Source organism: Molothrus aeneus, chromosome 4 (genome assembly GCF_037042795.1).
Source record: "Molothrus aeneus isolate 106 chromosome 4, BPBGC_Maene_1.0, whole genome shotgun sequence".
In the NCBI taxonomy this organism is placed as follows: domain Eukaryota; kingdom Metazoa; phylum Chordata; class Aves; order Passeriformes; family Icteridae; genus Molothrus; species Molothrus aeneus.
In genome coordinates, this window is record NC_089649.1 from 10,444,269 (window position 1) to 10,470,228 (window position 25,960).

Consider the following 25,960-nt stretch of genomic DNA (forward strand, 5'->3'; position numbering starts at 1 on the left):
ACTGGCTGATCTTGTTGTAGGACACCTGACTCCCTGCAGATAATCTCAGAAAAATATTTCCCTTTTCTTGCCCCTAATTGCATACCTTGAGGGGTTTGTACCTTTGTGTGCCATACTGTGGCCATGTGCTCTGCAATGAAATTGGGAATGCTGGCTGCCTCCAGAACAGAGCAGTGCATCATTAAAAAATGAGCAGCTGCTCTTCTCAGCTTGGATGTATTGGCACTTTTTACATCTCTGGCATCCTAACAGTGTTGTGAGTTACTGAGAGTAGTCAGTGCCCTCACTTGGCCTGAACACCTTTTTTGAAGCAGTTTATATAATCAACAGAGCAATTCATGCCCATATTCACAAGTGGTTCACACAGCCAGGCTCTCACTCAAACTATTAGAAAGCACATTACCATATGTATAAGGTTCTATGTACAGCTATTCTATACACATTCAAACCTAGATATGTCTTAATTTAACATGCTTTCTGGAAAGGACAAATATATATCTTACAGAGAGAATCAAACATAGATATGTTTTAATATAAAACAATTTCTGAGATATGTTTTAATATAAAACACTTTCTGAAAAGGACAAACCTGAGCAAGTGAAATCTTTCTCCTACTGAAGTTATTAGTAAATAACCTCAAATGTACATGAAGCTTGGGACAAAACAAGAAAGATTATTTTCACAATTAAACTTAGGCAAGGAGCTTTTGGGGGTGATATTTTTGGTGAAGTTAGTGGATAACAAATTGTAGTTGACAATAAGTAGCTATAACCCAGTAGCTTTGCCTCTGCTTTGTTCCTTAAAGCTAAGTAGGTACTCCAAGGACAGGAGTATGCAAGAAAAACTGCATGTCTTACATGCAGACAGATGAATAAAATTTAAAAAAAAATCTAGTTCTCATTTATCAGAAATACTCTAGCCACAAATAGAGCTCTATTTGAGCTACCTGTTCAGGTGAGTTATCTTGAAAGGATTTTTACATTTACAATTAGCTGAGAGCTGGGTTGCATCTCTCTTGTGGGTAAGGCAGCTGGCAGGAGCATATCTTTGTACTCCCACTGCACTGCAAGTATCTCTGCCCCAAGACATTCTGGGCTTGCAAAATACACAACTGTTATTAGCAACTATTGACCTAATTTGTTAAACTTTAAACTTGTTCATCTTTAGGAAAGATTCTGGTGGAAGAAGGTGCATTTTCATACTCCTCACTGCAGCTTGCCCACACAGAAGTTCATCTTATTTCCATCCAGAAAGGAAAGAGTGATTTTGATGTGATCATCAGTGTCAGAAGAGAGCTTAAAGACCACTTTGTTCCAACCCTCCTTGCCATGGACAGGGACATTTTGCACTAGACCAGGTTGCTCAGAGCCCCATCCAACTCAGCCTTGGACATTTCCAGGGATGGGGCATCCAGAGCTTCCATGGGCAATCTGTGCCAGGGCCTCTCCAGCCACACAGCAAAAAATTTCTTCCCAATACCTAATCTAAACATATTCTCTTTCCTCTTAAAGCCATTTCCCCTCTTTCTATTCCATTCCCCCTTGTCATATCATGGACATGAGAGACTTGCAGGGATCAGCAAGAAACCCTGTCAAGAATTTGTTTTTATTGTAAGGCATATCCTCATTCTCAAATTCTTGGTCTGGTGATCCTATTCTAATCACTCTAATTTTTAAGTAATTTGAGAGATCTCTATTGCTTGAAAATATGCCTTTATTACAGCTTTTATAGCCAAATGTTAAAACATCTGAACTTCTTTGAGGGAAAAAAACCAACAACTTAGTGTTGTAGTTAGAATATGCTGAATTTAAAAGAAGCATTTTCCTCTAAATGTAAATGTTTTACTTTGGAAAAACAAAGTGAAGATAAACATTATCGAGCTTTCAGATTTCAAATGGCTTTTGGCAGATGACATATGTTCTCCAAAAGCATACTTTGGGGACTTGGGCCTTGACAGAAGAAAAGCACTAAAAGGATAAGCAACCAAGAGATATATTCCATCTCTCCTCCCAGTAATGCTATAATTTGTAGCATTTACAACAAAAACAACAACAAATGAGTATTCACAAAGCAACAGCTGTCCTCTTCAAACTACTCTTAAAGATTATCTCTGTCATGATGTTTACAAAACTTGACAATGGTTAGGCAGATGATATTCTCCAATTGCTTATTACTTGTGCCAAAGATGAGAATAATTTCATTCCTAAAAAGAGTTTCTTTTATCTCCTTTTTGTATTTGTCTTGGTGAATAGAGGTTATGTTTTCCCCTATGTTCCAAACAGGTAATAATGATAGAGATCCTAGATGTCATCAATATTAAAGAAAAAGGAAAGAATATCATGTTTATTTTTCTACTGGAGCCCAAGTTTTCAGTTACAGACCATTATGGGCAGCAAATGACTCCTGCATTTATGCTAGGTAATCATTTACTCCAATAAACTATGAAATTATATCTAATCATTTCTCTTAGGTAACTATATAATTTTAAAAAAATCTGATATGTGAAATCAGATTTAAATGTCAAGTTGAAAGAAATCCACCAAGCATATCACTCAAGGTAGCACAGGAAGGCTAACATAAAACATTTAAATAAAATAAAATACCACCGAACAAAACCAAATCCAAACCAAAAAAGTATATCCAGCATAAATCTAGAGGTAATTTTTTAGATACAAAACAAGGGACTTTCAGGCAAATAAAGCACCCTTTAGGAGTACTGCTGAGATTCAACAATATCAAAACAGGCAGTTTTCATGAGCTGCCTTAAAATTCTTTAGCTATTGCTGTTTCTGGCACACGTGGAATAAAACCACGCTCCATATCAAGGCTGGTATGATTGCAGCTCCAGGGGTACAGGCAGCAAGATTCATCTGTCACCTTGCCTCCACCTAGTACAGATCTATGTGATAGGTGATCTCAAAATATCTTATCACACTGGATTTCTCACCACACAAACTGGGAGGAAATGTGGAGGTGAAAAAAGCTGTCCTAAAACTTCAGTGCTTCAAGAACCCTTTGAATACTAAAGAATCAGCTTCTAATTCTGCTGAAATTGTGAATTCCTCTCTCTGGGACAGTGATTTCTGACTCCCAAGAAAAACAGCCCAACCCTCAGGCTGTGGGCATTCTCTAAGAAAACTGTGTTTCTCCAATTCTGAATGTTTGGGGGCAGAGAAGGAGGGAAAGGAAATGGAAATACATTCTCCATTCACCTATAAACAATCCAATGATCAGATGATTCATATCAGTCAAGTGTTAGAGAGCTATATAGAGTATTCTAAAGATAAAAATCTCCTCTGAATATGTATATAAAAGCTTGAATGATTTTTTGACTACTTCAACAACTTCAGCAGTAACCCAAGAAGCACAGGGCTGGAATTGCTCAAACAGTAGCTAATATTCAAATAACCCATCAAAACTGTATTTCCAACAGACTGGCATCATGAAAAGAATTTTGGATAAAGGGGAACAGATGAAGAGAAATAGCAAAAAGAACTCAGAGGAGCTGTCAAAGTCCCCCAGGACAGTTTTAGACAGAATTAGGACACCATTTGCAGGGAAAGTTGTTGTTATGGACACTGAAGGCTCAGCCCCAGCTCTGCATGAAGAAAGCAGTCAGAGAGGAACCTGACTGTTCAGCTCCGATCAGAATTAAATTTCCATTTATTTAGTCTCATAACTTGTGGATTCTAAATTTTAAAGTAGCAGTTCAGCCTCAGACTGGACTTTAATATTGGATACACACCCAGGTGAAAGGGAAAAGCCCTGGGGAGCACTCTTCCTGGGAAATCTGAACAAAACTGGGCTATGGAGGCACATCCAGGACACTGATATATCCTTCAGGGATGCAAGAGTTAAGGAACAACCCTCCAAGTTAAATACTGGCAGGCAGCATTGGGTAGCTGCAGGTGCAGGTAGGGAGATGCCATCAGGGAGGTGGTAAGTGATTCTTTGGAAAAGCACTTCAGGTGGCACACAGCAGGTTCACAGCCTCAGAGTGGGGTTTCAGGGCTTATCTCAGCATCCCTGGCTGCTGAATCCCAGCTATAAATCACAGCACCGACTTGTTCCTCACTTTCCCATGAATTTGGTGAATGCTGGAGGCACTTTCTCTCCTCCACAGTCTTCATGGCCCAAAGCTTGGCCTTGTTAATCTTTGATTAGAGATAAAAAACAGCTTTAGAAGAAGGCAGATGGTTCCCAAAACAGCACAGACCGTGGTGTTGGGATATTCTTAGTGAAAGCAAAAAAAATTCTAAATTCTGCACCAAATAAGAGTGACATTTATAAAAATTCCACTGGGACATTAGGCCACAGATGCAGATGATTCTTTTTGCCATGAAAGGGCAGTAACCTGGCATAGACTCCAAGGGGCACTTTCTTCTTAGGAAAAACCTCCAGTTCAGCTGGGCACAGTATTCTGAGAAGCTGGAACCCTGACTTCTCACTCCAGCATTTCCTAATGGCTATCTTTAGACATTTCCCCTCCCTGCTATTGCCTCTGTATCACACTCTTAGCACCTCCCTGTGCACAGTGTGAGGTTACTCAGCAACTTGAGTTACCTAAATTTCAATAGACAGTGCAGTTTCCAAGAGTTAGTGGACACAGTGACTTCAGTAGCTGGAGCTCTTTTCCAGTATTCAGTATTTATTATGTAGTGATACAACAAATGTTTTGAACCATTTGCAGAGTAGGTATTATTGGCTAAGCAGTCAATGTATCAAATTACTGTGTGGAATTACTGTGGAATATACCCTGGCTTTCTGATGGAGTGGAAGTAGGAAGAGGAGAGTACATATTTCCCTTAGTAAATACTGAGAGACTGAAGAGATATATTATAAATACACACTGAAATACAGAACACGGGAAAGTAGCAACCAATTAAAGCCTTTACATCTCTCTATTTCTTATCTCTATCTCAGTTCTTATCTTATAAAACCTTTGAATAGAAAAGACCATTCTGAAGGCAGTAAGTGGAGTCCAAGGTAGAAAAGTGATAATAAAGTCTCTGAGAGGCACATAGGGTCCTTAGGAGTAAGGATAAAATTTAGAAATTGATACTACCTCTGAATGCTCAGCCACAAGACTCTCCACACTGCTCTAGGTGATCTAGACATAGACAGCAAGAGTCACCTTGGTTCAGAACTCTGCAAAATTGCCATCTTCCTTCCAGAGAAGGGAGTTTTGCAGTGGCAACATTCTGCAGGGCACAGAGCTGAACAAAGACACTTGGTCTTTCAGAAGCAGCTGACACCTTAGGCCAGTCAGCCAAGAGTACTCACACAGATTTGATAAAATGAAGTGATGGTGCAAAGCCTACTTTCAACAAAAGAAAGTCATTTAGGGCAGTACTTACTATAATAATTTCCAACAGAGTTCACTGACTAAGGGCCAGGTAGATACCTACAGCAAGCACATGCACAAAACTTAACTTTACCAAAACCCTTCTCTTCTTGAAATCTGTCTCTAAAATTACTGTGTAAAATTTGGCACAGCGACGAGTTGAACTACAACAATTATTTCCCTAAAACCAGAGCTGGCAACATGCTCTACATTGCTGGCTTGCATAAATACCTCTTCTTCAGGTGTTTTAATGCACCATTCAACAAGTCTTCACAGGCTGCTGTAAATTATTTGTGCATATTTCAGGAAGCAGCTGTTAGGTCTAGATGTAAATCACATAGCTACAGACTTCTTGGGAGAGGTGAGCACAGCTCATGCCAAGATACTTCTTGTATTAAAGAAAGGAAAGGAAATGTTAAAATAATGCTCTAGATTTGGAGCATTTTCTTTCACTGATGAGTTGGAAGTTAACAGACCAGCTCCAGCTAAAGAAACTGACTGAAAATCATGGTGGTCAGTTTATTCTTTTTTTAAACATGCAGCCTCAGGATATAGCAAAAAAATGTTTTATTCAGAACTAATTTTAAGTTTAAAAAAAAGATAAAGGGGAAGATAGTGTCATGTATAAATAAAAATGTTAAAGACAGAAATTCACCTGTCTGATCCACATCCCAATTAGATGGGCTAACTTTGAATTTGAAAGCTGGATTTGGGTTAAAGCACAAAGGTTTTAAACCTCTTTCAAACTCATGCAAAGTTAGTCAGCTCAAGAAACAAGTTTTACCTGTTCTCCAAAGCCTTCTGGCTGAAAATCTAAACTTGGGCACTCTGAAAAAAAAAAAAGAAATGTGTCATGGAATTGAGCCAAAAAACTTAATGCAAGTTCAGGCATTTAAATATACTAAGGCTGAAAAGCCACACTATACTGGTCATGAAATTCTAGCAATCTTTCACTATCTGCTTGTTCACAGCAATAAAAAAATAGTTACAAGTTTCCCAGAATAAATAATTTAAGTGTTAAGAAAACTAATGAGCCAGAATGTTGTTGAAAAAGAAGAATGTGTGTTTCAGAGAATTTATGTATGCAAAAACTTTTAAACCTGCATTTGCAAACTTTAAATAGATTTTTTAAAAAACAAATTTTTTTTATGGAAGCCTAAAATCTCTACTGCCCTATTCCTTTTCTCTCTATGATATTGCCTATATCTTCTGAGCACACCAACCAGAACTTTTCTCAGTTTAGCTTTAATGACCATTAAAATAAACCAATCCTTCTGTGTAAAGCCAAAATACAGTGTTTCAGATTGACACTGGAACTCACTGGAACTGTTGAATTCAGCTGAATACATCCACCTTTAATTAGGATTCCTGCAAGTGCAGGTATTCCCAAGCTGTCCAAAGCATGACCTGCTAAGGAAATCAAGCAACCAGGGTCAGAGATTCCACCTGGAAATTATTTTCTCCATTAGGAAGACATGAGAGAAGATAAATGGCTCAGAGAGTAAAGTATTACCCAGGCAAACTCTGGTAGGACAATGCTGCAGGGGATTCTCCCTTGGGAAAGGTGGGAGAAGCAGGAGCTGCAGCTGTGACCAAGCATCTCCTCTCCTCCTGTGTGAAGGCAGACACCTCTCTGTATGTGTCTGAGCTTGAATAAGAGAGCATCAAAGGTTAATCTGGTGTCACAACATGACACACAGTGCCTTGGCTGCTGCTCACCTCTGCAGGCTGGGTGTGTGACAAGGAAGAGCCTGCCAAAAGCCAGGGCACTTTTGATATTCCCATCCCCTTCTCTTGAGTACATACTGAAGAAAATGCAAGTGCGTTTTTAGTCATCTTCACACTGCATGCACATACATAGATAAAAATACACACACAGACACAAACACAATCTCTTTGGAAGCCATAAAAACAGATAAGCCACTCTTAGCACTGCTCCAGAGCCTTCTGGAATTACACTGCTCCTAACACAGGCACTCAGACAGGACCTCTCATCACTGTGGGGACCAGTCCACTTGGCAGCACACTGTCGCAATACGACAAGAAATGAATGACACTCACAGCCTGAGATGTCTAAGGTAAAAAAGGGCACGTTTATTTCTGGACTTTGATATTTATAAAATTCTAAAAGTGACCATGGATTGGAGGATGAAATTGCTACTTCTCCAACCACACTAATCAAACTAAAAATCTATTCATTCTCTCCTCCTCCAAAAAAAAACAAATACAAAACTGTGACAGTGTTCATAGGGGTCTCAGGTTGAGGGAAGAGACAAGGATGATACTTCATGTTTCAGAAGGCTTGATTTATTATTTTATGACATATATTAAACTATACTAAAAGAATAGAACAAAGGATTTCATCACAAGACTAGCTAAGAATAGAAAAAGAAGGAATGATAAAGTTTTGTGGCTCAGACTCCCTGTCTGAGCAGCTGGGCTGTGATTGGCCATTAATTACAAACATCCAACATGGGCCAATCACAGATGCACCTGTTGCATTCCACAGCAGCAGATAACCAATGTTTACATTTTGTTCCTGAGGCCTCTCAGCTTCTCAGGAGGAAAAATCCTAAGGAAAGGCTTTTTCATAAAAGATGTCTGTGACACAAAGCAATCATTATTTACATTAAAAAATGCATTAAAAACTCTATTACAAAAATGTAAACATCAAAAAGTTTTAATAAAATTTAAAAAAAACCAAAACAGCAGCACATCACTAACCAAGCAAGGTACAAGCAGGAAGCAAAACTGGCTCCTTGCTCTAGAATGCCCTATAACCAAAATACAGGATGGTGTCAAGTTGCACCAAGGGAGGTTTTGATTAGGCATTATGAAAAACTTCTTCATGGAAAGGGTTGGCAAGTACTGGCAAAGGCTGCCCAGGGAAGGGGTGAATTCACCATTCCTGGAAATGTTCAAAAAATGCTTACATATGGCACTTGAGGACACTGTTTAGTGGTTAATGTAGTGGTGGTGGTGGGTAGATGGTTGGATTTGATGATCTTTTCTAGAGGTCTTTTCCAATCTTAATGATTCTGTGATTCTCAGAACTAAAGGAAAAATAAAGCCATGCAGGCACTAGAAAGAAAATATAAACAGGTGTCATGTTTCAAAACTTTCACTTTAATCTAAAAAATGGAAACTTTTGATGGACATCAGGTTGTGTGTCCCTGAAATGAAATATGGATCTCTAGCTTTTATGAAAGTAAAGTATTTCAAAGAAGGCATGGAAGAGAAAAGACATCTGAGATATAATGCCTTTCTCCAGGAAAGAATCTCTCTCACTATCAGTTCGTGACACTGCAGACTTTGATGCTGCTTTGACAAATATTTTCTCTAAGGTGAACTTTAAGTTCCTTTAGTTTTACCATTTTATTTTTTTTCCACTTTTAGTTTATGTAGGAATTGCATTGAAATGATAACCTCTATTCCCTCCCAACAGACAGATTGGAGAATAAAGACCATTTATTTCTATTAAACTGTACCACTTCTTATTAAGGTTATCCAGGCCACTAGCTCATGACAAAATATCTTGTTCAATGTAATTTCAATTTTGACCTGCAAGCAAAAGCAGAAGATACACTTGAAAGAGCACTGCAAGGTTTATTTTTTTTAATTTCCTTAAAGAAAAAGGAAAAAAATGAAAACAATTGTTTGTAATTCTGAAAAACTAATGAAAAATTACTCTGATATTTTTCTTTCTTTCTTCCAATTTTGAAATGGCCTGCAATTTTCAACAAGTTGTTTTAAAATGTTGTCTCATGTTCTTGCCTTAATTTTTTTGTGAAAAGCAAGTTATCTCCTCATTCCACAGTGCTTTGCAATCTCAAAATAGTCATCTATCATGAGAACACAGTGAGAGCTGTAACAAGAAGAGCTGCCAAGATAACAGCAAGAAATTCCATCCTTTGCTTTCACCTTAGTCTAAAATGTAAAGTACAGCATTTTAAAATGTTTCATTTTGAACTATTATTTGAAGTCTAGATTAAAAAAAGGTAAAACGAGCTATGACATCTGAAAAGCTTCAGTTGAGTTTCAATTCAGATTTTCTTTTTCTCTTTTAATGCATGAGCTTAGAGAAGAAATTATTTCCCTGTTCTTTAACTCAGTCACTCCATTTTCCCTTGCACAATTTTCATGGACTGCCATCTCTAGCTCTTCCAATTTTTTCCTTCCATTCATCTGCTGTCATTTCTTGAAGCATAATGTAATGGCATCTTACACAGTGGCACAAGATAATGGTTTATTTCTTTGCTCTTGCTATGTTTAACAAAGAATACTTTTCTCTGCATATGTTGAGCCTTTTCTGTAAAAGGACTACAACTTTTCAAGTCTCCATTTGAGCTTTGAAATTCTCTTCAAAAAGCCCCCTAAAATCTTTTAAGTGTAATTGTACCTTCCAATATTTTAACATTTCCCAAGAATCAAAAGCACATATTTTCAGTTTTGCTGGAAAACTTTCTCCTTTATAATATAAGACTGTGGTTTCTGGTCCCTGTATTTCATGAATTTACAGTCATGAAGCTATACCTACATGAAAAGTTGTCAACAGTCAAGGCTGAAAGTTGCTCATTTACACCTCAAACAGCAGCTGATGTACAGGAAGGAAAAATCTCTCTGTTCTGGACTCAAAATGCTTTGAGCATTCTTAAAGCACTAGTGTAGAGCAGAAACAGAATGAAACAGTTCCAGTAAAACAAATCAAAAGAAGAAAACCACCTTTGAGACATTTCTCCAAACTATTCTAGTAGATGTGGCCTAGTGGAAGGTGTCCCTGCCCATTGGAAGAGGGGTTGGAACTGGATCATCCTTAGGGTCCTTTCCAACTCAAACCATCCTATGATTCTACAACGTGCTCTGATTTGTCATAAATAGTCTAAGTGCAGGTTTGTATCTTCTCTAAATTCACAAAGAAAGGCAGAAGAATCCAAGCACAGCTAAGAAAAGTAAAAAGTCAAAAAGGAAAAAGTAAAAAAGTAAAAGCAAGCTACTCTTTCCAGCACCATATAAGAAAGTCCTGATTCAGAATAGCATTATTTCACCAAAAAAAGTGTTTGCAGGTTAATTTCTTTGCCAAACCCCTGTTTGGCACAGGACCATGGGGAAGCATTTCAGCTCCAGCCTTGCCTCCTCTGAGCTACAGTTTGAGAGCCAAGAATTTGGTATCCACCCATTCTCCAAAGAAAGCAAGAATATAAATAACACATCTAAAGTAAGGTCTACCTCTTTCTCCTCACTTTGTATCCAACCAGGAGGCATTAATGAGGCTCTAACTAATGGCAATCTATGTTGTGATGCTTGAACACTAAGAAACAAGCAGAAAGTCATACAATTAAGGCTGCTGAGGACAAAACTGATATCCCAGACCACTTACAGAGCAGTTATCACAATAACATGGCTTAAAATAAATGGACAAACTTTAGTATTCAGTTTTGTTTCTGTTACAGAAGTTAGATGAAGCTTGACACTGATTTTCTTAAACATGATTAATTTTTTTTGAACTACTTTGTTTGATGAAAGGGCACATTTTGATGCAATTATGTTCAAACTGTTTTCTTGGCATGTAAAGCTTACCAGTTTTTTCACTTGAGGAAGGAAACAGAGGTAGGGATAAAGAGTGGTTGGTAAACCTTGAACTTATTCCTTATGAAAAAAGTCCTAAAATGAAAATAATAAATGGAATACAATGCTACTGTCAGGGTAACTGGGACAGGGAGGACAAAGGAAGCTTAAAAGCTAAAAGAACACTCTGATATTTTCAAAATAATCCACAAAATCCTGTATTTCAAGTAATAAAAAAAAGGAAAAAAGAACATTTTTAGCTAATATTAAGATGATCAAAATTCCAGTTTTACTGGATGTCATGCCATAGATTTCCCTTTCTATTACCTTGGAAAAGCTGTGCTTTTGGACTCTGCTCAGTTTGAGCCAGCAAGGAACCCTGTGCACTATACACCTTGCTTCAGTACAAAAGCAAGAGCTAAGATTTAAGCCTATGATGTTTTGGCTTCTACATCAGCCATATGAAAATAGAAACACCATATATATATATATATATATGTATATAAATGACTGAAGTTAATAATGCTCTCATTTTTGAACCTCACTCTTGAATTTTTGAATTTTTAAATGCCTTTTGAATGACTCCTGACCTCAAGTTAGTCAGTGCTCCTCCTAAATCACAAGTCTTAAGTACTGGAGTCCCCAAACTTGTCCTTTCTCCTCTGAGAAATATTTCATCACCGGGTTGCTCTAAAGTCAAATTCGTAACATTTATGAAACAGGAAGGACATTGGAAAAAACCACCAAAACAGAAAAATATTTTAGTTAAATAATACAACTACTTTTAACATTTCAACTAATGGCTGCATGATTTCTTTATATTTTGCTTAAAAGGGATTTTATTTGGAACAGAGAAGCATTCAGATCATCAAAACATAGAATGAAAGATTAACTCACAGCCCTAAAGTAGTCTATGACACGTTGTTGTGAACTTTTATGCACATCTTGGATCTATGGTGAAACTAGGTCCAATTAATTATCCTAAGCCAACCAAGGAAGAGTGAGTGGTAGGCTCAGTTACATCAAAAACATGCCAGACCTTCCTTACACCGATTTATATTTTTTACAAGCAAGATTTTAAAGGCAGAATCCTAAATCTGCTCTAAAATAATTTTAACAATATTAATGCAATTATAAAATAACTGACAATCAAAATGTATTCCACAATGTTGACCAAGCTTTTTTTTTTCAGTCTAACAGACAGACAGACAGCTAGAGCAATTTTCTTTAAAATACTCAAAGCTTTAAACAACAGCAAAATAAATTTTCACCTCAAGAATATTAGTTAATGCTTTATATGCCCTGAAAGATAAAGGTAACTATTGCCAGAGAACAACCTCTGTTACTCATCAGTATAAAAAATGGTGGCCTGACACATTTAAAAACTGAAACTATCAGCTTATCCATAAGAAACTCACAACAGGGACAGGAGCAATATAAAAATTCAGATCTCTTCACAATCATTATGACTAAATCTGATGAAGGATTATCTTGTTCTTGCATTTGTGGAAGTCTGTGATATGCAGATTTTCACCCCCAAAAAACCTGAACTGTAAATATTGCATTTACAGCTGCTCCTGTTAGATGTCTAGCTATACATTTATTTAGGAATGGGAGCATGATAGATACACCCACTTCCATGGGTATAAGCAATGATACATAATGACTAACACCAGCTTAATTTGTTCTTTGAAGAACTCATTGAACCTTTACATATCAATTTCCTCATTTTCAAATGCATGTTTTTACAGTTATTGACATTCAGAAAAGCCTGTTACTCTTTCAAGTGCATCATTTCTTAAAGAATCTGAGTACATAAGATACAGTCATTGGGGAAAGGATGGGTGGAAGAGAAGGAAAAGGAGGGTTATGATAGTACTTCTCCCCAAGGACTTCTGCAGTTTAAATATTTTATTATGCATTTTTTTATGTTAATCTAACTTTCCAGCAATTTTACTTAAAATGAAATCAAATTAAATTTAATAAAATTTCACTAATGTATCATTTTAATTTTAAATTACATTTATTTTTGATAAAGAGGGTAAAACAGCGAAGAGGGGCACTTAGAAACATCAATATGCAGCATCCTCTCTCCCTAGATTCAAGATCATAATCAGCTACATTTTCATGACAGGAAGGATATATTCAGAGCTACCCAAGAAGACTCTGGAAATAAAGAGTTGTTTATGTGCCTTCTGTCAACATACAATTCAAATCACTGCCAAGCCCTCCTCCTTTCCATCATGGACTAATGGCCTCTGGGCAGCTGCCAGGGAAGAACAAAGGATATGCCCGTGTCACTGTCTGAGGCATTTGATGGTAATTCCACATCACTGCACTGGTGTCTGCTGGTGACAGCAGAGCAGCCCAACAGCTGCTGCCTCTGATGCTGAAGCAGACCCAGCTCAGAAAAAAAAAAAAAAACAGCACTGGCCAGACCTGAGATGAGTATATTAAGCCCAGCTTCTGGAGTTGGTCTTGCTCAGTCTGCATAAAAACTGGCCCAGGAGCAGCAGATCACCTGTGAAAAGTCTCTTGCTGCATGAACTTTGAGTACACTGAGCTATTAAAAAATCCCCTTTAAAAGGTTGCAGTGACCCTTTGATTCAAAAGTTTCCTTGCATACAAATGGAAAATTCTCCCACCTTCATCCACCAGCTGTCTTACCCCATCTCTTCCTCTAATGAAATTTCCTCTTTTTTTTCTCTCTTCTCAGTTCTGTGGCAGTTGACACCATAAAAGATAGATGTAGAACCCTGCAGAACACCACACTAACCTTTCATGCTGATAGAGGAGACCTTTAAAGGGTTTGGCTGCAGCCTGTAGACTCTAGCAATAGTGATTTGTGCTGTCACCTTTACAGATGCATGATGAATTTCAATTATCTGAACATCTGTACTGGACATATCTTGTGTGGTTGTCAAAAGAGACACCGGGGATCTCCTTTGACTCCCATTGTACAGATCCTCCACCTGAGGAATTCACATATTTTATGAAAAAACCTTTCATTAGGATCTTTTCTCCTGAGAAGCTTCAGCTTCTCCAAGATTTGCTGCTTTGGAAAGTGATTTGGAGAATTGTTTACCCAGCATGTGAAATTGTTTTTGTTTGATGACCAATGACAGCCACCTGTGTCGAGGTTGTGAGCAGTCACAAGATTTTATTATCATTCCTTTCTATTCCTTTCAAGCCTTCTGATTAAATCCTTTCTTCTATTCTTTCAGTATGGTGTAAATATATCATTTTCTTTTAATATATATCATGAAATAATAAATCAGCCTTTTGAAACATGGAGTCAAGATTCTCATCTCTTCTCTCATCCTGGGACTCCTGTGAACACCACCACACACAGGATCTGCAGAAACCATATTCAGTTACAAGGACCAGAAATCTGGGGCATTTTTCTTCTTAAATTATTGCAACAATGGCAAAGGCAAACTGAAAGTTCTTTAAAACATTTCTGACACACCAAGTAGCCTCATGAAAATCATATCTCTCACCTCATTTAATGCATTTCACATTACTTTCACCACCTTAGTGTCATGCACTCAGGTAATTAAAGTACTTCTGATTTATTTCCTGTTTTCTTTTCCTTTACTTCATTTTGCAGCATCTCCTCAGCTGTGCAGGCCTTGGTGGCATGCAGCTGAAACACATCTCTTGAGCTCATCAGGAGGCTCTTATGATGAAATCAGAGGCAAGGTTCACTATTTTTATGTTACTGCTATGCAAGCACATCTCTGCATCGCAGGCTATTGAAGGAAACTTCCATGTCAATCCAAGCAACATCATACCAAAGTTAATATGATAACTTACAGAAAAATAATAAGAAAATAATTCTGTTTGAGAGGACTACAGGTCTCAGAGTGGAACTGGTGAGAAAGTCATGCAGCAGCACAACCTGCAATGCAGCTGCTGTGTTTAAGGTTCACTTCTGCATAGAATAAGGAGCTAATGCCAGCTGTGAAGTTCAAAGGATTGGCTCTGCAGACAGTAACAGTTGAAGAGTTCATCATCATTGCTTTTCTAATATTATGTACATACAGGAGAAGAGACAGGATTTTTTTGTAAAAACTTAGTATCCTATAACACATTCACAGTTTGAGGATGCAATTTTTAGAGATTAGTTTAAAGACACTGATCTATATTTTTTTATGATAGCATTTAAAAAAAATATCTATTTAAGATCCTACCAGTGCATACTACCAAATTAAGTTTCCTTTAGTAAGCAGTATATTAATCTGATATTAAGCATTTCAGTATCAATACTAGAATTCTGCATTTGCAATGTTTTAGTTGCATAAAAGACACAAGCTTATCAAATATCTTTCAAGGGCAAAAAAGCAGTTCTATAACATAACAGCCTGGGTAGGTTTCCTAGTAGTGTCTTTTCTTGTTGTCTCTTCATTTGGTACAATAATTTAATAGTTTCTCACCATCTTTCCCTAATGACAAAAATTTCTTTGCCATAATTACAGAGTTTTTGTGTCATTAAATGGAAAAAAACAAACCCAAAGCTGAATTAGACATTTCATAGATATTTCAAGCCTTACTATTTCAAACTAAGCCCAAGTAGATAGCAAATCCAATGTTGATGAAATCTGGGATGCATCAGAGAAATGTATGCCATTAAAAGAGACTTTTCTGCATCACTTTATCTTGGTATTGCTTAGAAATATCACATGTGAAGCACAAAGTTGAGCTCCATCCCTCTCTGCTGCCAATTCCCTCTGACTGGGATGGGGAAAAAATGGAAGTAGCAGCATCTTACAAGAGTGTGCCTCTGCCACTTTTATCTCTGAATCACCACTTTCTTCCTTCAGTTCAACTACCCAATTATAGCAGAATAATTTTGTACACTTTCTGCAATACTGAAAAGATTTTCTGTCTCTCATTTGCATGTCTTTTGGCCACTTTTTTAAGCTCATAAAGTTAGAACAGTATCATAGTTTTGAGCTTCTCAGCAGTAAGGAAAAAGAGCATAATATGGTCTCTGTCGGGAGAGCAAGGATGTAGAGGGAATAGAAGCAGCAAAGTGTACAATAATTGCTTTAGGGCTTTATCTTTCTGGCTTTGCTGTGAAAAGACCTCATACAAACAAAGTGATTAGCTCATGTTACAGATCATTCCTAAAAAAAAAAAAAAAAAAAACCCCAGAACTTCTCCAGCAACAGCTCACTTGAGATAGGGCTGCTTTTGGAGACATTTATTGTTCATGCATCACAAGTCCTCCACAAGTAGCAGAAGTAAAAAAAGAAAGTACATGCAAGCACTTCTCGTCCTTTCACAGAAAAACTGAGCTGATGGTTTGCACTGAGCTCCACATAAGCCAGCTCCAGGACACCCACAGCTGCAGCAACAACAGAAAGATGTGTTGCAAGCTGGTAACTTGGGAAAATCCATCTAGCTTGGGAAAATCCAGCTGGTAGCTGTGGGAAAATCCATCTAGCAGAGGCTAAAATTTCATTCTTGCACAACAAAGGAAAAGCTCCAGACAATTGTCACTTCTCTAAGCCAATACAGAGGCAACTGCTCTTACCAGGTGCATATTTAGAGCAGATGTTGAAGACAAATCTCATATAGCAGCATGGGTCAATTTTATCTTCAATTTTAAAGAATCTAGAGTTTGATTTTATGTATTACTGACAAGGCATGCAGCATCACTAGCTGTAGAGCAGAAAAGGCTGAAATATTTCTCATAAAAATGTCAAACAAATAGAAATTGTTCAAATGACATTTGGCCTGCATTTTACTGGGCCTATGAAAACACAGGTTACTTGCAGGATTAATCACCATGAGAAAAAATTTGGGTTTTTTATTGCTGGCTGGTATATTTCTCTACCCTATTTCTACATACCTATGTAGTTATATCCTGAAATTCAAGTTTATATGTTCCTTAAACCAAGATTTTGCTGCTCAGATTTTTTTAAAGTAGGAATATATTGCTTATGATTATAGGGCAGGGCAATGTGTTCTGCCAAGTCTTTTCTAAGACTGTGCCCAGTGCACTTTCTGAAGAGACTGATCTGCTAAGAGTGTTGGATCAGTGCACCTTATGAACCTTAGGAGTACAGCTTACATCCAAGGGAAGTGAACACATCCCCTCTACAACCCCTATATTCCATTCTATGCAGTAAAAAGCCCTGGAGAAATAGTTATGACAGCAATTGCTAATGCTGCAAAGTTTCATTTTGTCTCATTTAAATACAACTAGAGAAATTAAACACTTCCAAAGCTGGTTCATCACAAGTTTCTTCTTTATTTGGTGGCTTAGGAACTCTGAGGCATAAAATTACCCTCTGTGAATCCATGAGAAACAACTTTCCACTGCCACCTCCTCAAAACAAAGCAGCAGAAGCCAGAAAGGCACGGTAACACCCAGAGGAAATCCTTACTTGGAACCACTTCCTTTGCAAACAGGATTTGTTGTGGCCCTTTTCTAGACCTTCATAACAGAGCATGAGGTGTTTGGTAAATAAATCTTGCTTACTTTGAAGTACACTCCCTTTATTGTGATTGGTACTTTGAAACCACATTGTAATTAAATATTTTAAAGGATATGATGCAAAATTTTAAAATGCATTTTAATACAGTGTACTTATAAGCATTAGCAATTACAAAAGAAATGTAAACTATTCTGCATTTGTTACTATGATGGGGAAATTATTTTGCTCACTGAAAGAGAAACAAAAAACACTTTTGCCTCTTTCCTTTTAAACTTTTTTCTCTGCTAGAACAAGCAATATCACAACAGAAGCATTTAATGGCATTATTAACTCAACCACCTAAAACCAGAAGCTATATTAATTAGTTTCATTATGCTTAATTGAGCATAATCATCTAACCCAACAATTCCTTGTACACTAATTAATAAAACAGCATGTCTTTTGGATCAGAAATGCATTAATTGATTTCTTTCCAAAGTAAGATATTTAGGGGACAGGATCCATAACTTCCACTATTACTATGTTTAGACAGACTTAACTTTTGTAATCACAGGGACTCTAAAGGGCAATGGATCTCATTGGTGGAATTGAAATTTCATGCAAATTTTCAGAGGGGATTTTCTGTCTCTTTGGTGACATTTGAAGAGAAAGATATGACTCAACAAGGTCACTTCCATAAAAACACTGCAAGGAGTTACAAAAACTCTAAAAACTGTCATCTGTATTATAAGTAACCTTCTATAATGCTATATTGTAATGTAATGGTGTTCAAGTATATAATGTCATCTCCTTAAGGAGATAAAGACTAAAGCATTTATTTGATAAACCTGATCAGATGAACCATCCCAAAAATGTATATATATAAATTGCTTTTCTTTCTAGGAGGAAGTTCATGTTTTCTCATTAATTGATCTGAGCTCTCATCTCTTCCTCTGCTAAGCGTGAGCCAGGCCTAATTTCTCCACCTTGCTCTTGAGAAACCTGATTATTGCCAACAGAAGCTTTGCCCATAATTTCCTTTTGTGAAGGACACAGCTGAACAAAAGCAAGGATCACTTTCACCCTGATATTGTACAGTCAGGATTATCCTCTGCTAGAGGAAACCAATATAAAGATGACCCTCAGCCTGGGAAGTTATCCTAAAAACTAAACAATGGACATCTCTAAGGCAGAATTATTGCCTAACCCTATTATTAAAATTATTATAATGTCTAATAGCTAAAGAAGCAAGGGGCCAGAAGGAGAAAGCTCTAACCATTTGTCATTTGGTAGCTGTGTAGGTTTACATCCTAAAGCATGCATTTCATTTCATATTGAATAAATAATTTCAGTCATATTAATAAGTAATCCTTGAAGAACAAAATGAAGGAAACAGAGCTATACTTCATAATCAGGACACTTCCCTGGGAAGGGAGAGCAATGTGTGTTTGGCCCAATTAATCTTTGATGTTGCTCTGCTGTTCATAACAAAATTAAATTCAAGAGCTAGGACATACCACAGACTAACTCAGCAAAATAGTTTAGAAGGCAAAAAATTAAAAACAAACAAACAAACAACAGCAAACTCCCTTCCTGAAGAAACTGGCACCTCGATTTCACATCCTGCAAAAGCATGCTAACCAGTGAGCTACATTTGGTGAATTAAGCAGGGGAAGGGGTGGAAAAGAGGAAGAGGAGCACATGCTTGCATTCCTAAATCTCTCAATCCACTAAAGACATAAAACAGAGTGAGGAAAAAAACAGACTATTCATCAATATCCACAAAATAACTGTTTTGTCAGTCACAAGATGAATGAAGAGGAATGAATTACAGGAGTTTAAAGATCCATTCCCATGGGTAGCATTTCCCCCTGGTAAGTTCAGCAATGCCTGGTCAGCATGACATGACAGTACTGACCCAGTACTGCAGGCAGAGGTGTCCAATTCTCCACCTATATCATACTGGAAGTTTAGATCCAATTCCAGATCTCCCACTGGAAACCGACTGCCTAAACCAGCAGCTATTCACCATGGATTGGAGCAACATTTACACATCTACTATCATCCCTTGAAATTGTTCAGCAACTTTGTGAACAGGAGTCGGTGTCACTGACATATTTTATGAAAAATCCTTTTCCCAGGATCTTTTCTCCTGAGAAGCTGAGAAGCTTCAGCTTCTCCATGTTTTGCTGCCTTGGAATGTGATTTGGAGAATTGTTTACCCAGCATGTGAAATGGTTTTTACTTGATGACCAATGACAGCCACCTGTGTCAAGGCTGTGAGCAGTGACAAGATTTTATTATCATTCCATTCCTTTCCTTTGCTAGCCTTCTGATGTCTCCTTTCTCTTTTCTTTTAGTATATAATTTTCTTTTAATATAATATCTATCATGAAATAATAAATCAGCCTTCTGAAACATGGAGTCAAGATTCTCATCTCTTCCCTCATCCTGGGACCCCTGTGAGCACCACCACAGATTTGGTGTTAAGCAGATGGTTTGAGGGACATTTTTTTTCTGCACATAATGATCAAATACCCTTTTGTTTCAGTACATGCACTGCATGATACATGTTCTTTCCCTGGAAAGTTAGACAAGCTACACATTTGAAAGGATAGATAAACCTACCTGTTTTCATAAAAACATAGAGACATGGCAGAGGCGGAGGGGTTGTGCTACCCAGCTCTCAATTAATTTAACCAAATTACACATCCTTTGAAGACTTTCTTTTTAACTTCCTTCCTTAATAAGAGTAACTGAGCAAAAGTTGCATTTTATTCACACCAGATAATAAAAACTTTTGGTATTGGAATAATTTTTTAAAAACTCATCTGTTCCAATATCTTTTGAGTTCCAACAACACATTTTAATTGAACACACTTCTGAATTGCTACATTAATATGCCACATCCTGCTTGAGGAATAAAAAAACCTGTTTTTCTCATGAATCTCCCTTCATTCTCCTTCTCCTTTTCTCCCTAAATCTGTTTCATTAAAAAATCTTTTTAGGTCTCTCTCCTTGCAACCTTTGCCTCTTTGAACAAGTAAATGGTGGAGATCATCCTCCCAAACTTCACCCAGGCTGTCCACAAGAATCTTTGAACTGTGTACTAAACACCTGCTCTTAAACACAGTTGAAACAGATAAAATACAACACAGCTTTGAGTCCCTCCCCTGAATTTACAGAGAGCAGGCTCATGAGAACAGCCATGCTCACCTTTTGTGAATTCTCTACATAAACTTGATTTCAGACCAGCCACACATGACCTCCCTTCCCCTCCTCAACACACAGTGTCTGTGAGTTTCTGATCAAGAGACAATTTCACTATCCTACTGTTTGAGCTGAAAGTCTTGCAGAGACAGCATATCAATTTTCAGTCTACACCAGATCCAAATGACCTATTCTTAACTCTGATCCCTATTTTGGATTCTAATCCCATTTTCTTAAGTCTCTAATTAGCAATATTACTTTAGTGCCTTATTAAGAACTAATGCCACAACCTAAATTATCATCATTTCAATAAAATAATCTTTGAAATCCAATAACACAAACAGTGTAAAACATTTCCTAGCTGCAGACAGGTGTGCCATAGCATGCAATTTTCAATTTCATAGGCATAAACAGATCTAGTTTCACTGCCCTATTATTAAGTAAGCAATTATAGTAATTAATGAATTAAGCAATATTACAAAAAAAAAAAAAAAGATTATAAGTAGTATACATGAATCACTAGTTCCAGAGCTCCCAGCCTTTCCCAGGGAGCATGCTGAAAGTCACACCCAGACCCAGGTCTGTTCTGTCTTGCTTTTGCATCTCAAGCCCTCGGGGCTGGTGTCTTTTGACACTCGGAACTGCACAACATCACACGATCTGCAGCATTACACACCATGAATGGAACAAATTTTTTCTGCAAGGGATTTCAATGTAATTTTGGTTTTGTTAAAAGCATTAAATCCTGTTAACAAACCTCACCCGATGCACTGAGTCTCAGTGGTGCAGCAGGATTTCTTTATAAGGACTTTTAGGAGGAATTCAAGGCTGGAGGGACATTCCTGTCCAAAAATTATTGAACATCTTGGCAATTCCAGAAGTTCTATGTCAATGGGAATTACTTACTTTCAAGCAAAGCACTATCTATATTCAAAAAAAGTTAGAACAGAAAAAAAACGACAGACTTTTAAATTTTAATTTATTTAGAAATGTCTGTGGAAATCAAAGCTACCAGACAGATTTGAGAATGGCGTGGGTTGCATTTGTGGTGGAGATGAACAGAATTGGGATATGTTGAAACTAGCTTAGTTGGTTCCAAATGTAAACACAAGATATGCTTATTGTATGCACTCTGAAACTAAAGAAAAAATTCACTTAGTGCTGAGAAGCTGAGGCTGGAAAAACTACTTTCCTAGCATTGTTCCTCCGAAGTCCAGAGGAAAATTTTTAAATATAACCCAAATCAGACTTGATTCCTGCCCCCACTCCCCCTTCCCCAAACAAACAAATCACTCTCAAGGCATGACTTGCCTTATTTAACAGCCCTGTTTAGAAGACAATTGCTGCAAGAGTTTGGCATCATTAATTTTTCCAGAGCAGTCTGTCAGCATGTGAGCCAGTACAAATGCGGAACTCATGTATGTGTGTTACACGGTACAGAGCTTGCCTTTAGCAGTTCTCCATTTCTGACAAGCAGGAAAATAATTATCAAACTACTTGATGCACCAGCCTGAGGCTATAGCAACTAGCTACCCAATTTAAATTTTGCTGGTTTTGCCAATATGTAATTGGTTAGTATTTTAATTTTTAAATTGACAGGGTTTTTTCTGTTCTATCAGACATTCCCTGTATGTAACAAAACTTCATGAAACGAACGAAAAATAATCATTGAGAGTTCCAGATTTTTTTCTCTCTAGGAAAAAAAAATAATCATAGAATCATAGAATAGTTTGGGTTGAAAGGGACCTTAAGGATCTTCTAGTTCTAACCCTGCCATCACAGACAGGTACACCTTCCACTAGACCAGGTTTCTCAGAGTCCTGTCCAACTAGCCCTTGAATATTTACAGGGTGAGGCTTTTCTGGGTGACCTGTGCCAGTGCCTCACCACCCTCATAGTAAGGAATTTCTTCATGACATGAGAAAATATTATCCTTTAATGACCCTCAACTAAAGAAAAGAAAAAAGGCCTGTGGATTCAAAAATATGCTCTGAACCCATATATAATTTCTGTCTATCATCTCTCTCCAACTGTGAAACTGTTTTTCCACATTTGGTTGTTCCTTAAACAGAAACTGGATGATAGCTTTACAGTTTATTGCTGTCCCTCTCTGAACCTATTGCTGATGCACTGTATCCTTTTAAAATCAGCAGGAACCAGTGCTACATATGGTATCCAATGAGATGCAGGCAAACCTGGGATTAGTACATGATGTACTCTTTTGTTGTTTGTTTCTCAACAACCCCTAACATTCTGCTTTCTTTTTTGTTTATTGCTGACCTGAGGTTTCCACGAAATTATTTATCATAAACTCTGAGATTCACTCCTTAGTGATAATGAGGCTTCAACCTCACCAACAGAATAAACATCAGAGCAAGGACAGCAGCACAGCAGCAGGAGAGAAATCTTTAAAGATGCTTTGAGAGCTGTATCCCATGGCTGGCTTCTTAGTTTAGGAAAGGTTACATTAGGAATTCAGAATTTATTTTCATTTTCCATGAATGAAAGCATCTTTAAACAACCGGCAGTGAAAACAATACAAGAGTAATGAAGCAAGTTAACAAAGATAAATAAGAAAATAACATCAAGAACGACTAGTGAAGGGCAGAATGGTTCAAAAACCACTGAAAGGTAATGGTTCCTGTGTTTCCCACATCCCAAGCAAGTGTTGCTTCTCACCCCTGCAAATGGCACCTGATCCTGAGGAGCTACTGCTGAACCAGAGCTACTTCCAAAACACCCCTGCAACAGCTCTCTTATGCAAGAAAAGCTGAAAGCATGCCTCTAATACACTCCTTCTGTCCATGCACTGGGCTGCAATGCAGGTCAGCAAGATTCCCAAATTCTGGATAGTGATACTGAGTGAATTGCTTCACCTGAGCTTTGAAGGCTCCTCTCAGCAGGATTTATGATCTCAGCACACCACCATGCTAAATACAATGACATGTCTGCCTAGTCAGCTCCCCAGAGGGCAGGAAATGTGCTGAAGTCTGTTAGGAGAAGACCATAAAGACAGACCAGGAGGACATATGTATCTTTTTTTAAATGGGGACTGCTTGTTAGTGGACTGAGAAAATTCAGATGCTAGCCCCTGCTTGCCTTTTGCCTTTGGGCAAATAAGCAAGCATCTTTCCTGGATTAAATTAACTATAAACTCAGGGATAAGATAAAGAGTGACTTGTCTCATCTCCTTCAGTGGTGGCTTAGCTACCAAAGAACTGTCTAGCATGAGAGTAGCAGCACACATACCAGAGCAAGTTACTTTTTATAAGATGCTGTTAACACTCCAGAAATTTTACTTGGTGATAAACCACTTAGAAGAGTGCAGGGAAATTGGTGATCTAACTTTAACTGTTTGAAAAAGATTACTTACATCCACAGGAGCAGGCATCTTGCAGTCAGTGTTGAACAGCCAAATAACATCACCAAGAGAACAGCACACATTTGATACTTGTAATGCTTTCTTCTGTGAAAGGCAGATAATCTTCTTCCAGTCCTTTCCAGGGGCACAGAGTAACAGGAGTACTGCTGAAGAAATTATACAGCTAAAAGCATTTAGAGACTACACTAGCTCTTTTGGTGGCACACAATGCAAGGCTGTTCTCGGGTCAGAGTCTATTCTGGCGCAACATCATTCATCTTTACAGCAGATACTGCTGAGTCAGGAGGATGATGTAGCAAGAGAGACCTCATAAATCCACTGAGCAACAAACAGAACCAATAAAGCTTTTGGGACAATGCTGCAATGGAAGACTATAATATCTTTTTGCCTATAAACAAAAGACAGGCTGCACTTATCATCAGATCAACTACCTGCATCAAAATCTGATGGATCAAAGTTGACAACAGTGACTAAATACTCTGCTCAAGTGTTATCTGTCCAAGAATTGGCTTGACTTGTCTCTTTATAAAGTCTGGAAACCATTGAAGACGGCTGATAAATGGTTGCCCACCAATAAAGATCATCACTTAATTTCTAGGCTTGCCCAAGTAAATGCCAGTTTTTTCTTAATCTCTGAAGCACTTTATCAAAATGCAAAGTATGCTAACTAATTCAGGTCTTTCAAAATTACCATTTTATCTTAATTCACTATATAAGACACTTGTCAGGTGTTTGAAAGAAAAATTGACATAAACAAATCCTGAGGGGTGGAGGAGTGGGCAGCATGAGAAGGAGGGGAGTTTAAGAAGACTTGAAGACAATCTTACCAATGAATCCTCAGCTGAATATATCCAGAAAATGGCATGGGTGTATCCAAAACTTGACACAAAAACAATCATGTAAGACATGAGCTTTATCTGAGGCATTCATTTTTCTTGGACTCTCAAGAGAAGATGACAGACAAGATCATCCTCCTTTCAGGTCACTGACGAATTCTAGGATAAACAATGCAGGAAGCTGGAAATCCTTATCTAAAAAAGAAACTATTATTATTATTATTAATAAAGGACCTAAAGCAGCATGCAGGTCTTGGTATTGTATTTCACCATCATTTAGCCAGGTGGAAATCCATGCTCAATTAATGGAACTACAAATCCTTTTGTGCCAAGGAAGCATAAAACATGAGGCAGCTTCATATTTTCTGAAGCATGGGGTAATTTAGCTCGCATACTTTGCTATTGCTTTGTCACCAAACCAGTACAAAACCTGGTTATTTCCACTGTGCCAAACGACCAAGCACAGATACTGATTCAGTCCCACATCACACTTGGTAAGGCTGACAGCTTCAGAAGGGGGAAAATCTGTAACTGCTTATTTGGCCAGATTGTCATGAAATGATGTGGGCATTTGCTGCACAGCGGGGGATGGCTTTTACTAGACAGGAGCTCAGCAGACAGGAAAGCTGTGTTTTGAAACTTGCAGACCTTGAGTTTCAATCCTGTCTTCTAGTGCAGGTCATATTGAGACAGACCTCCCTTTGTAACTTGTTCCACACTGTTGGAACCGCTAGTGCAAGTCTATTTGCTCACATACATTATTAATATCAGCTTCTTGTGTCGTCGCCCTTCTAACCTTCAGTCCAGCTATTTGAATTTCATTAGGCTATAACCAGAGCCAGTTGATATTTGGGGCTGAAAACAGACAAATTGCAAAAATTCTCTTACCTCATTACTAAAGATTTATATTACAGCAGAAAAGATAAAGTTTACAAACTTCATGATTTTAAATGGGGACGAAAATGTTTTTCTCTGGGGAGGACAAAATGAAGCAGTCCTAAAATACCATTTTCTTTTTAATATTATTTTAGAAGACTGCAAAACTTGGTCCATTCCCTGAGAAGGTTACAGTTGAAAAGATATGTAGTTTTCCCAATGCAAAAGTATTTCTTTTGGGTCCCCTTCCAAAAGCAAGACTCCACAGTAAAATAAGGATTTTTAAGAAACACAACAGAGGAAGTGCATATGGATTTCCAGT

The 25,960-nt window shown here is 37.7% G+C and overlaps 1 long non-coding RNA gene across 1 annotated transcript in view; it reads right to left on the reverse strand.

The window, feature by feature from the left end:
* LOC136556217 (uncharacterized) overlaps nucleotides 1-24,032 on the reverse strand; it is a 39,544-nt gene extending 15,512 nt beyond the window's left edge. The window contains exons 1-3 of the long non-coding RNA XR_010783588.1: nucleotides 23,918-24,032; nucleotides 6,666-6,754; nucleotides 6,129-6,172 (exon numbers count right to left, since the gene is read on the reverse strand). This is a non-coding gene — a long non-coding RNA (uncharacterized lncRNA). The remainder of the gene's footprint in view (nucleotides 1-6,128; nucleotides 6,173-6,665; nucleotides 6,755-23,917) is intronic.
* Nucleotides 24,033-25,960: the final 1,928 nt, after the last annotated feature.